This window comes from Lipophrys pholis (assembly GCF_963383615.2).
Source record: "Lipophrys pholis genome assembly, chromosome: 8".
Lineage (NCBI taxonomy): Eukaryota > Metazoa > Chordata > Actinopteri > Blenniiformes > Blenniidae > Lipophrys > Lipophrys pholis.
The window spans coordinates 7,929,151-7,941,750 of record NC_137630.1 but is presented as its reverse complement, the minus strand read 5'-3'; positions in this window follow the sequence as shown (position 1 = coordinate 7,941,750).

Sequence of the window (12,600 nt, the reverse complement as noted above, 5' to 3'; positions counted from 1 at the left end):
AGTGTGTTAATCACATTCACCCATTCACACACGTACTCACACACCAATGGAGGCGGCTGCCATACAAGGTGCTCAAGTCCATCCCTTGGGATCAATTTTGGGGTTTAGTGTCTTGCTTTTAACATGTGGACAGGGAGGAAATGGGGACTCAAACCTGCAACCTCCCCACTGAGAGAAGGCCACTCCGCCAAGCGAGTCGCAGTGTCTATTTTAAGGTTCTTTGAGGCTCGCTCACTGTGTAAACCACAGCAATGAATTCAACCAATGTAAATAGGAAATATTAATATTAAACAGGGGAATAACCGATTGTCTTTCGTCTTTGGGAATATTCTGTATGTATGGGCCTCTTTATCTCTTCACCTGTCAAACCAGAACACCCATCTCATCCGGCCTGTGAATCATCTTGGCTGCATGGCCCCGAACAGACCGTGTGGGCAGAACAACAGGCCGGAGTGAGAAAACCGAATGAAAGAGAGATGGATTGCAGAGGCTGATGGATTCCAAGAGAAATCAAGTGTCATATCAGTGTCGATTGTCTTTACTGAAGAGTGACTTTTCGGGTAAAATACAGAAAAAAATGTTTCTCCAGAGAGATGACGTCATTAGCATTTTTAACTTACTTATATATCACAAGTTTCTCAGAGTGAGGTGATTTGATTGCAGAGGTGGACACTGGGTAAAGTACATGAAAACTACATGCTCGTAACCAAACCAAGTCAACCATTTTCTCGAACTGGGATTTCATGGTTTCTTGGAGATAGAACAGCAAGCTTGCAGTCAATAAGCAAATGACTGGCTCTAAAGGTTGAGGAAGCGTTGCAAATTGTAATGGCATGTCATGACGGATATTTCAGAACATTTCCGTGCACAATAGCCGTCCGACCATTGACATAAATGTCTGAGCTGCAAATGGCGTTGTTGCTCACTGCCTCTATTAACTGTGAATTTTTATATAGAAGGAAGCAAGTGTTGCCTTGACTTAAGGTCAACTTGTCATATTAGTTCTGACATCTGAACCCTTTTCAGCCAACACTTACTTGAGTTTGGGTGAGTGGACAGGCTGCCCTGAGGGGAGTGCAGCAGCCACTTTGCTCCAAGAACTCAAAACAAAGTAAATTTATGCAGTATTGTCTCATTAGGCTGCCAGAAATTCTTTTGTTATAGGTTTGAGGGGGCCGTTTGTCGGTTAGGAAGTGGAGCAATGCATGTGGCTTGGCCAGAAGAAGAGCAATATTGGTCTGTCAGTCTACCATTTTAGATTAGACTGAATGGTTCAACCATTCGTACACGGATTGACATATTGTCTCTTTGTACAAATGAACAGAAAAGGATAAAAGGCAGGGATTCCCTCAACTGTCACAGTGCCACCCTTTAGTTAAATTGGTGGATTGCTGTGGGATCAGTTGCCTTCTGGTGCAGAAATCCAGGTTATCAAACTGGAATGTAGTGAAAAGGCCAAATGTCTGTTTTCTCTCCAAGTAAATGGAAAAAAAACCACAGACCGTTTTCTTTGAAAATCAGACTTTGGTGAATTAAAGCTGCTGTGAGTTTATTGTTTAAATACAGAAAAATAGACCAAAAGGGGCTTGTTTTTTTGGTGTTTTTAACTTATTGGATGACGACTTTCAAATGCGCGAAACAAAAGAAATGAAAAAAATTTATTAACCTGAGTCACTGACCAGGGAATCAGAAATTCTGTCAGCTCACTCATTTCGCCGGGATATCACACTGTGTCGAGAGAATAAGAACAAAAGCGGTTCACCTCTTAAGCTTCTCACTAAGAGAAATGTGTCTAAATGACAAACAAGGGCCAGGAGTGCTTTCAGCAGAGGAAACAGTGAAATGTTTAAAAAGGACTTGGGGGAGGTTGGCGATCTCCTTCACAATTACTCAGCGTTTGACAGGCGAAGTCGGGATCAGCGCTTTGCTTTGCTGGTTCTCCTTCACCTCTCCAACGAGAGTTCAGATGTTCACACGTCACACCTGCTGAAGCTGTGAGCTTCTTTTTCCAAACCCAGAATCCTTTTTGCTCTTTGTTTCGTGCGCTCTGCAAGGGTTCTGGCTGAGTTTGATGATGTCGGAAAAGACATCTCCACAAGCGCCGTGCTCTTCAACCCCCCCCCCCCCCCCCCCCCCCCCCCCCATCTCTCTTTCTATAGTTTAGTCTCTCCTCTAGTACTATATATCCTACATTTTTTACCCTCTCGCACACACGCACACCCTCCTTGTCATCCCTCGACAGTCCTGACTTGACTTTCATGCTCTGCAGTCTTCTCAAGGAGGATAATTTCTTCACTGCAGCACCGTAAATCTGTACCTTCAAATGTATGGTCACATAACACCCATATCGTATGTAATATTAACATACTGCACTAACAGCCCCCACTCCTCTGGGAAGGCCCTTTCATCCCATTTTGGAATGGTACTGCAGGTATTTTCTGCCTGTCAGCTAAATGAGCATCAGCAAGGTCCAACACGGCGTCGAGGGACGAGGCCCGGCTCATTTTTAATTCACCATAAAGATGTTGGGTGATGTTGAGGTCAGGGTCTGGTTCCACTACTCAGAGTGCCAGAGTTGGAGAAACTTTCATCGCATTCTCGTGATGACTCGCATTTCATTTAGGCCAGAAAATGTCGGTAGGCTTCGGGCCTAGCGCCAAATACAACACAGTCATTTCAATCCACTTCTAAAGAGAAAAGCCCAACCATTCCACACGAGCAGGCAGAGACGGCTGGGGAAGGAATAAACTGTTTTAACAGGAAGAATCTATCGAGGTATTATTTCTGAAAAAGGCTTGGGCAAGTAAAAGTGAACTTGTAGTTGCGTACTGAAATTTGTAGTTGTGTACTGTGAGTTGTGTACCTTTGGAATTGTTGTCTCTCCAGAAATACAACACCACACTCACACATTCACACATTCTTAATGACAGGTGCACAAATCCTTTCACAGATTAAAAAACTGACAGGCTCACATTTCTCCTACAATTGTTGTGAAGTTCCTCCCCACGAGTCACAGGTTTGTTTTCATCAAATACCAAACAAACATCGAGGCTCTCAGCTGAGATATCTGGTGAAAAAAAACGACCCGTGCGTTCAGTCAATGTAGAAAAAGGCGGGGCTTATCTGAGATTGACAGATTTCACAGACAACCAGGGGTTTTGGAAGTGTTTGGAAGCGCTCTAACGTGTCAACACATCATGCCACATGGAGGTTTTCCTTGATATATACAAGGCAGTCAAAGTCAAGGTGAACTTTATGATACCCAAGGGGCAATTTGGAATACAGCCAGCAATATAAAACATACATAAAAGAACACATCATTCATACAAAACACATAGTGGCACCTTTATGTGCAGCTGTTGGGCAAACCAGTGGTGGTTGGAATAAAACACTTCTTCTGCCTATTGGATCTGCACGTAGGTCGACTGAGCCAACGACCTGAAACACTGAAACTAGAGGATGGGTGCAGTCGGTCAAGACTGGCTCAGATTTTTTTTCAAGGTTCTTGTCCCATATAATCTAATAGTCCAGATTATTTAATGCAGTTTTTGTAGCAATCCTGCCCCACAGCAGCACATTTGCAGCTCGATTCCAGACATGGCTGCCTTTCTGTTTGGAGTTTCCATGTACTACCTTTGCTTGTGTCGACTAACTCTCGGTACTCTGTTTACCTTTTGTCTTAGCTGTCAAGGTTATTTTGTGGTTCTAAACTACCCGGCGGAGGTAGCGTAGTTGAATGTTTATTTTCCTATCTTGGTCCTGTGATGGACTGCGGAGTTTTCTATTGTTTACCCTGCTCTTCGCCCACAGTTGTCAGTTGGACTCTCCTCCTACCCCAGGTATAGAAGATGTATTGATCTGGATGGTTTCTCTTTTTTATTTATTAAAAAAAATACAAAAAAAAGTGTATTCTTATATTTTTCATTTTAGCCTCACTCTTGTTGTGTCAGCTCAATACTCTCTCAGTCTGCCTCCCCTCCACAGCGCAGCTCTGCTTTCACATCCTCCCTCCTCTGCCGAGCTGTGATGTTGGCGCTTACGTGTGGGTGTACCGCAGGATTCTCTGTGTCTGTGTTCGCACGCAATTTTACAGATATCGTGGGTTTTCTAAACCTGAAAATAAGCTCACATCACAGGGATCTGCCATGTTCAGCACTGAAGTCTGGGTTCAAGCTGGCACGCTTGGGGTGTCACTCGTAGGCACGTGTTGATGCCGTTATAGTATATGCTCCTAATCACGACCCCCCCCACCCCCCAAACCCTGCATGGCTTCTTTCTTCCAATCTCTCTCTCCGTGCCTCTGCTTACCTCTCTCTCCGCTCTGATTTGGTCTTCTGCGGGCCGTGGTGACCAGCAGAGCAGAGAAATTGCCTGTTATCCAGGGGGTCGATTCTTCATGGGGTCCCTTAAATTGCTTTGTATTGACACCCTGTCAGACTCGGGATCTTCATGTTAACCCCCACATCTGCCCTCAGGTGAGATGACTTTCCCCCCAGAGTGCTATAACCAAAACCCCTCTTCTCTGTTCTGTCTGGGGCATGCCTGGAATTAACTCCTGAAATGATACAAGGATCAAGGGGGTGACAAGTATTGTGCTACCTCAGAGGGTTCATTAGCATAAATTTGAATTTTTTAAAAACCATTTCAGTGGCGGGGAAAGCGAAGGAGAGCAAAGGCGGAAGGTAATCAGACGGACGTCCGCGGCGTATGACCCTTGACAGCTCCAGTACCTATTCCTAATCTTGTGGGAGGTATTTCATCAAAATCCATCATATTAGGATGACAGCTATAGTGGCCAGCAGGACTCACGCAAACCCGCCGAGGGCGTGATAGATGTGATTGTGAAACACCCACGTGGTAATGGGATAGGAGACGTTTCTTCTCGGTTTGGGAACTGCATGTCATCGCTGACAGATTTTACATGGGCACACTGCTGTGCCAATGTTGGAGGCACTTGTATCTAAAATCATGAGCCACCAGCTGCTTGGAATCCATAAAGAGCACAAGGTCTGGTAAGTACCTTCACTAAAGTGAGTGTGCTTTTGGAGAGTATTCTCATTGCCATATTGGGATCATAATGTCCAAAGATGGTGGCATGCGAGAAAAGAAGTACTCGGTCTGAAAAATAGAAAACTAAGAAAATGTCGATAGTGTATTTAATAAGAGTGATTTTTTTTAGGTGATCAAAAATGCACCACAAAGAGTGAATAATATTGCAACATATGTGATTAGAACTCATAGGTTCTTTGTTCTTTCAGTACCGTATGATCTGGAGTACGAGTGGCACCTGAGTAGAGGTCACGTCTATCAAATATCCTGAAAGCACAAAGAATGAAAAAAGATAAAATTATGTAAGTCAAACTGGTGTGTAAGTCTTATTTCTTGCTATGAAAGATGTCTGGTTTGCATTTGAACACAGGAAAACCATGCATTTGTGGCACTTGACACACCCTTTGGGCAGAGGTTGCATCGTCTCTGCTTGTCACAGTGGAGTGGAAAATGCCCGCTGTTGTCATACTGCAAATCTGATCGGAGTTGTGAGGGTCTTGAGGCACAACATTTCTTGCACAGCTCATGTGGGGGAGAGGAGGCCGATGGTCAACCAACTGCGGATGGTGGTTTGTTGACTTCCTTCAAAATGTCGTAACTTTTGAGAGGGATTGGTTTCTCATTCAGTAGACCATAGTACCTCTTGTAGACCAGCCAGGATTATGAAATTCACAGGTCAACGATCAGAGGAATAGAGATACAACATAGAGGAAACAGAGGAATCTACCACCGCCTTGTCTTGACTAGAGTCTGGTACGATTGGCGAGTGTGTCAGACAGATCAGGGATGCGAGGGGGGAATGGACTGGTGATCTTTGTATGAGTCTCTTTGCTCCACCATTGAAAGAGGCTCGATCCCAAATGCATTGCTGAGGATGTTGACACATTTATTGTCGAGCCATTTTACTGTGACCGACCCTTCAGCTGACCTGTAATCAAAGGCTCCACACACTTTCATTGTCAGTTGTTTGTCTGTAATTCAGGGAGCTTTTTGTCAAAAACTGGAAATGGAAATGGTGTTCATGCGCAGTACCAGCGTTTCAGAAAAGTTGTGTTTTCACCTGATTCCACGGAGTTAGAGCGTTTTCAAAAAGTTTTCAGTGGCTCCGAGCGCCATTGCCGTAGAAACGAACGCCCAAAAACCCAACAAAAGTTTTATGATTTACGATTAAGGTTGCAGGATCAAATCCCACAGCTCAACAAAGTCATGGACCCCAGCAGCTCCCCAGGCACCACACAATGGCGTCCCACTGATCCAAGTATGTTTTATTAAGGTTGACTGCGAATAGGATGGGCTCAATGCAGAAAAGTGATTTTCCCATGATGCATCAATGAAGAGTAAATAACATTTTGGTGATGCTCTAACAAGGTTGCCACTTAGTATATCCCACCCACTGACAGTCCCTTGATTAAAGTGTTGTTTGTTTGACTTGTCAGTGGGCATGATGGTATTACTAGTTGATGCATGACTTTATACAGTCATCCAGTTCTTTTTCTTTCTTTCTTTTCTTTCTTTTTTTTATTAATACATTTAGGAACATTTTTAGACAGAAATTATGAACTCTTCAGGATTTTAATGCGTGTTATTCTTTTCAGCTAGTTTTGCTATATTTCAATGCTGTTATTAGCTGGTTATTTTCATTACTTTTGGGTTTTAAAAAGTCTGGAAAACAGTTGAGAAACACCCCTCAATACCACCCAGGGGTTAAAATATTCTGCTTTCACAGATTCCAATGAGGGCAGAACAAATTTAGAGCTCGAGGCTGTCTTGTATGGCAAGATTGATCAGAAACTTAACATCCAAAGTACTTCGAACTGCCCACCCATCTGATATATTTGCTGTATAATTCAAGTTAACTCGGGCTCATATATCAGTCCGGCCGCTGTATCGATTTAGTTCTGCTGCAGCCTCATAAACTTTAACTACACTAAACATTTTTCACGCTGTTCAGTAAATTCAAATTGAATTGTGTTTAATAATTGATTTAGCAGACGGAGTCATCATAATATTACGAGGGATTTCGGCTGAATGTTGACAGGAGATGATGTGAAATTATTCCGGCCGGGCTGAAGATGATGAACTCCTGGTCAGGGCTTTTGTTTTACTGGCAGGGTTAATATGCAGGCAGAGGGAAAACTCTTCAAGTAGCGTCCTTTTAAAAAAAAAAATCCCCCCCCCCCCCCCTTTTTTTTTTCTATCAAAGAACGAACACAAAGCTTTCCGTATTCAGACTTCATACTCCTCCACTGGCCTTCTCCCCAATAAACACTGGGACAGTATCCAAACCTTCAAACTGCACTCTGCGTCTGAGTGTTACTCAGCTATGCAGCACAGCAGTGGATGACACAGTGTGTGTGTGTGTGTGTGTGTGTGTGTGTGTGTGTGTGTGTGTGTGTGTGTGTGTGTGTGTGTGTGTGTGTGTGTGTGTGTGTGTGTGTGTGTGTGTGTGTGTGTGTGTGTGTGTGTGTGTGTGTGTGTGTGTGTGTGTGATGAAGAGAGAAGATGGATTTAGAAGGAGGTGAGAGGTAGAAAGTGTGTAATGTGTTGTGATAGGAAACCCACGGGGAACTTTGCATATCTCATAACTCTCTCTCCACACACACACACACACACACACACACACACACACACACACACACACTGGCCTCTACCTCCGTCTTTTTGTGTCTGTCTGCCGTGACGTGCTGTAAGCCCAGGTGGTTCAGCCGAATCCAAAATGGACGCCCCTGGAGAGGCGCCCGCTATCTACCATCCCTGGGAGGACGGTGGAGGAACTCCTGAACGTGTGGACGACAGAGAGAAAGAGGAAAAATGGAGCGGGGAGGGGGGCGGGGGGCATCGCAGAGGTTAAAGATGTGCAAATGTGCGTGTAAGAGACCCCAAATGTGATGATGATAAAAGAAGACAGAGCGAAAACAGGAAATTCTCACGTCGATGCAGGAGAAGAAAGGAGAGGTCAGGGTAGGAGAGGTACGCTTGTCTTTGATGTAATCTGGTTTCTCTCCTGTGCTTCCTGTTTGCATTTTACCATCAAAAGAGAACAGAAAAACACACAAAGCTGTTTTTGTGTGTGTGTGTGTGTGTGTGTGTGTGTGTGTGTGTGTGTGTGTGTGTGTGTGTGTGTGTGTGTGTGTGTGTGTGTGTGTGTGTGTGTAGGGACCGATAACATTAGGAATAAAATATCTAGTGTCTTCTCTGCTGTTCTACAATGAAATCTACAGTTTCATGCAGGGATGCACCGACACCAATACCGGTACCAGGTATCGACTATCAGGTCCGATACTGCGCTGAGTACTTGTACTTGTGAAGGATCCCTGATGTAACTCAGCAAGTATCTGTCAGAAACGTCACCCATTGGTACGCAAGAGAGGACGAGCCATGTATGTGGTTTTAAAAAAAGAATTAATATTAATGAGGCTGACAAAAGTAAGGCAGACTGTAACTGATGTCCTGCCAAAGTATTAAGAGGAGGTGAAAGATAGTTTGTACAACACCAGTAACTTAATCTGCAGAGACATTTGGAGCTCCAGAGTTAGCCCGATGTGACTCATTAGTTGAACTGCTCAACATGTAACACTGAGCCGTGCTACGTGCTACATGCTACATGCTAAAGAGTTCCGAGGCTGAAACTCCAGCAATGCTACATGCTAAACATGAATAAAGTACACGCTCCAGCTTTTGTTGATCTGCGTACTTCTCCTTGCGTTTCAGGCCAAATACGTAGACGGAGGCTGTTCGAGGTGAACATAGCATCGACGTGTGGACTTTAGAAACATTCGGCCTTGAGCCTCCTTCCCCCTGTTAGAATAGCACACAATATAGTCTTGCCGCGCTGATTCAACAGAAAAAGACTCAGGGTTTTAGGATAGAAGCACAGACCTCACTGCTCACTGGTGGACTCCTTTGGAATAGATGTAAGTGAAGAATGTCAATAAGACATTGGCAAAAATTTAAGTAATTAGTTTTAAATAAAATGTCAGTTTTCTTTAATCAAAAGTGTTGCAATGCCGAGGCTAAGAAAACAACAGTGAATGTTCAAGTGTGGGTACATTGTTATCCGAAATTTGAAAACATCAGATGAAAATTAAACCTTCTGAAAGCTATTATAATTGTAATGTAAAGTTCTGATATTGATATTGATACTAAAGTAATTAAAGGTTAGGACTCGTACTTTAAAAAATGGCATTGGAGCATCACTAAATTTATGTAATGTTCGATCTAGAATAATGTATATATGCTTTGAAAAAAAGACAGCATGAGATAAAAAAATCTGCCAAAATCCACAATAAACCATTTTGTACTTTCAGTTTTTCCTTCTTTAATTCATACTGCTCCTATTTCTGGATTTAACAATGTAGGTTGTTTTTAACATGAGTATGTAATCATGTGGTGGACATTGATGAGTTTAATATGGCAAAATTAAAGATGATTCATTTTGATTATAATGTGTTTCAAGAGTAAAATGGGTTTGTTTTCTGAACTATTATCCTCTTGTTGTTTTTCTTTTTCCTTGGGTAATGGGAATTATTTACAAAAAAGTTGACTTATTCAATTACAATAAATGGATTTTTTTTATTCAAAAATGTATACAGTATTTTTTTTCCCTGCAAATGTATTTTTTACACCAAAAAATGGGAATAGTTTTCTGAACTAGAATTCTTATATAAAATATTTTCTCTTTTAAAATGTACAATAAGCATTTAAAAAACCGATACAAACATTTTATTTAATGAGAAAACATTTCTACTTTTCAAAACTATGGAGTCTCCTGTGCTCAGTGCTTGTTAACCTTCCACTGAGCCTTATTAAGACTGACCGTACAAAGTTAAAAATTTAAAGATTTCTTGTTTTGAGTGCCTTAACTGTTATTTCCCCCCATCTAATTATATCCGGTCAACTTGTAAGACAAGGCCAAGAAGTTATAAAAAGTTTACTCCTTGTGTAAACAAACCCGGATATTACAATTGTATGGTTACTACTACTGAGTGTTATATAGGCTCTTCATATATCTGCAAACTGTTATTAAAGTGTATTTCATCCCATAAATTTATCACATGACTACATAATGTCGACAATACTGAGCCCATTTTGGTTTGATTTTCAGCAGTTTTGCATTCAAAAGTAATCCATTACATCGTTCAAGATTTTATCTTACACATGAAGCAAAGACGCAACCTTCAGATTGATGCAATGACGCAGTTGCACCCATTCTGCCTAATAGTAAGTCATCTTGTCCATGTGTCTGCATTGCGAGGTGTGTTTGAGCTCATGGCAGGTATGAGTTGCTCTTAGCCCCATTTACACGACAACGTTTCAAATGAAAACATATCGTTTTTGCGTTTTCGTTTCACATTTACACAGCAGTGTTTAGTAAACGATGTCCGTTGACACGGAAGTGGCAGAAACGATGTAGCATTTATGTTGGGCCACCAGTGGGTGCTGTTGGTTGTTTTTATAATATAAGAACTATTTATTACAGCCGTGGTGCGTTTTAGGAGAAGTTGTGTTTTCCCCGTTCCCATGGAGACGGAGTCGGGGCGTTTTCAAAATGTAGTATTCTCAGTGGCTCCGAACACGTTCTTGGTTTGTTTTCTATTTTCACTTGGAAATGTTGACGTGTATTCTGGGTCTGAATCCCATTCTATTATGTAACATGTTAGGAGCTTGTTTCCTGCGCCTGCAGAAGGGGAAGAGTGAGAGCTGCAACTTTGTTGAAGGTGTCATGAGAGGATCCTCTCCTTTCCTTCACACCCGTTCTAGTTTTCCTTCACACAGGTTCACTGATGAAGACTCATTGAGTGCACCTGGGCTCTTCACCCTCAGCTGAGCTATTTAAAGAGCGCTCACCTCAGTTGTCAGGTTTCCACCGGAAAAACACCGTCAGTTTCTGCGATCGCTGGTTGTTTGGAGGTGGGATTTTTTCACACTCGACCTCCTTTGGTTCCTTCCCTCGTCTGTTCTCTAGTGATACCCTGATTTTTTCTTGTGTCAGCCATTTTTCTGATAAATGTATTGGATTATTTGGGCAAATTGTTTGTCCCAATTTCCTTTTGGAACCCCCTGTTGGAGCTTTTTGCTTTGGCATTATTTGCTTTAGTGTATTTGTTAGTTTACCCAATTAGTGGCCTGGTCCATCAATGGGTTTCTTTTTAGTGATGATCAACCCACCCTTGAGTATATACGTCATTTCTTTCATTTGTATCTGTCCATAAATGCACAGCTTGCCGGAGGATTATTCGCTCGCCCCAAATGAGATGTTTGGTTGTTGCTCGACTTCATTTCATAGCATATTTCTCAGGATTGCGTCAATTTCTCTGTACATAATCAGTGTTTGGACTCGTCCAAACGGTGAGTGACCCACATTTATATGACTGCATAATTACACACAAACCAAGAATTGAATATGCTTTAAAATATCATTTTCACCCCTTTCCAGGTAAAGTCAAAAGCTGACATTTCTCACCTCATTGGTCATTTCATGTTTAACATTTTCAAATCACTGGAGTGGATCCCCGAGGTCTGACAGCGACATGATGACCTACAGGAAGAAAATGTATATTTATGGTTACTGGAGACTTGATTGTGAATGTTTTTGGTGACCTTGTGATCTCTTGTGTCGCACCAACGTCGGGTCACAGTTTCCCCTTCACCAGCTCCTTGGGTCATGAGAGATTATCAGACGAACAACTAGTCTGGTTTCCATTACATTTGTTGCGGTTATTTATGGTCAGAGGAGAATAAATGTTGTCAGTGACCACCTGACTTTGACTTTATCGGATGCAGACACCCCAGAAATGTCAAAGCCAAATGGCCCATAACATTTCCTGAACACATCTGTGCTCTTCAAAGGATGAAGTTGTTGCTCGGGATGGCTTTTCATCACATATATCATTTAGATTTTCAGTGTTGTTTTCCGGAGATGTGAAGACTGATGACCATGGATAATTCAAATAAGCACCATTCGTCAGCTCGCTCATTGGTAAAATACCAGGCGATAGATCTTACTACTTAACCTTTACTTGGACATTCATATTCTCACCGACCACAGGCCTGCCTCTGTGCGTTTCATACGTTGAACTGACACAGGAACGCTTTGATTTCAAACTTGATAATTCCCGATTAAATTACTTTTATTGATGTCTGAGAAGCTGCATGGACGTCAATGTGATCATGAGCCTCAACGATTTAAGTCACCGGTCCTTCACAGTATGAATAGATACAGACAACTACACACGCTCACATTCACACACTCAGGATTCAACAATTGGCCTCACAAGCATGTTTTTGGACTTTGGAGGAAAGCGGAGTACCTTAAGGAGAACATGCAAACTCCACACAGGAAAGCCTGGCCAGTATTTCTAGACATAAACTTCTTGTGAGGTGCTAGCGCTAACCACCGCTCCAACCCAGGGTCACACAGTATTTACCAAAATCCTGCTTTTTGAGTTTTAGATGGTTTTTAGGGGAAGACTTTCAAATCTGTTTGATTCATTTCGTACTTTTAAATATGTTTCCCTTTTGTTGGGTGACTATTTAAAATCTGTTTATTTC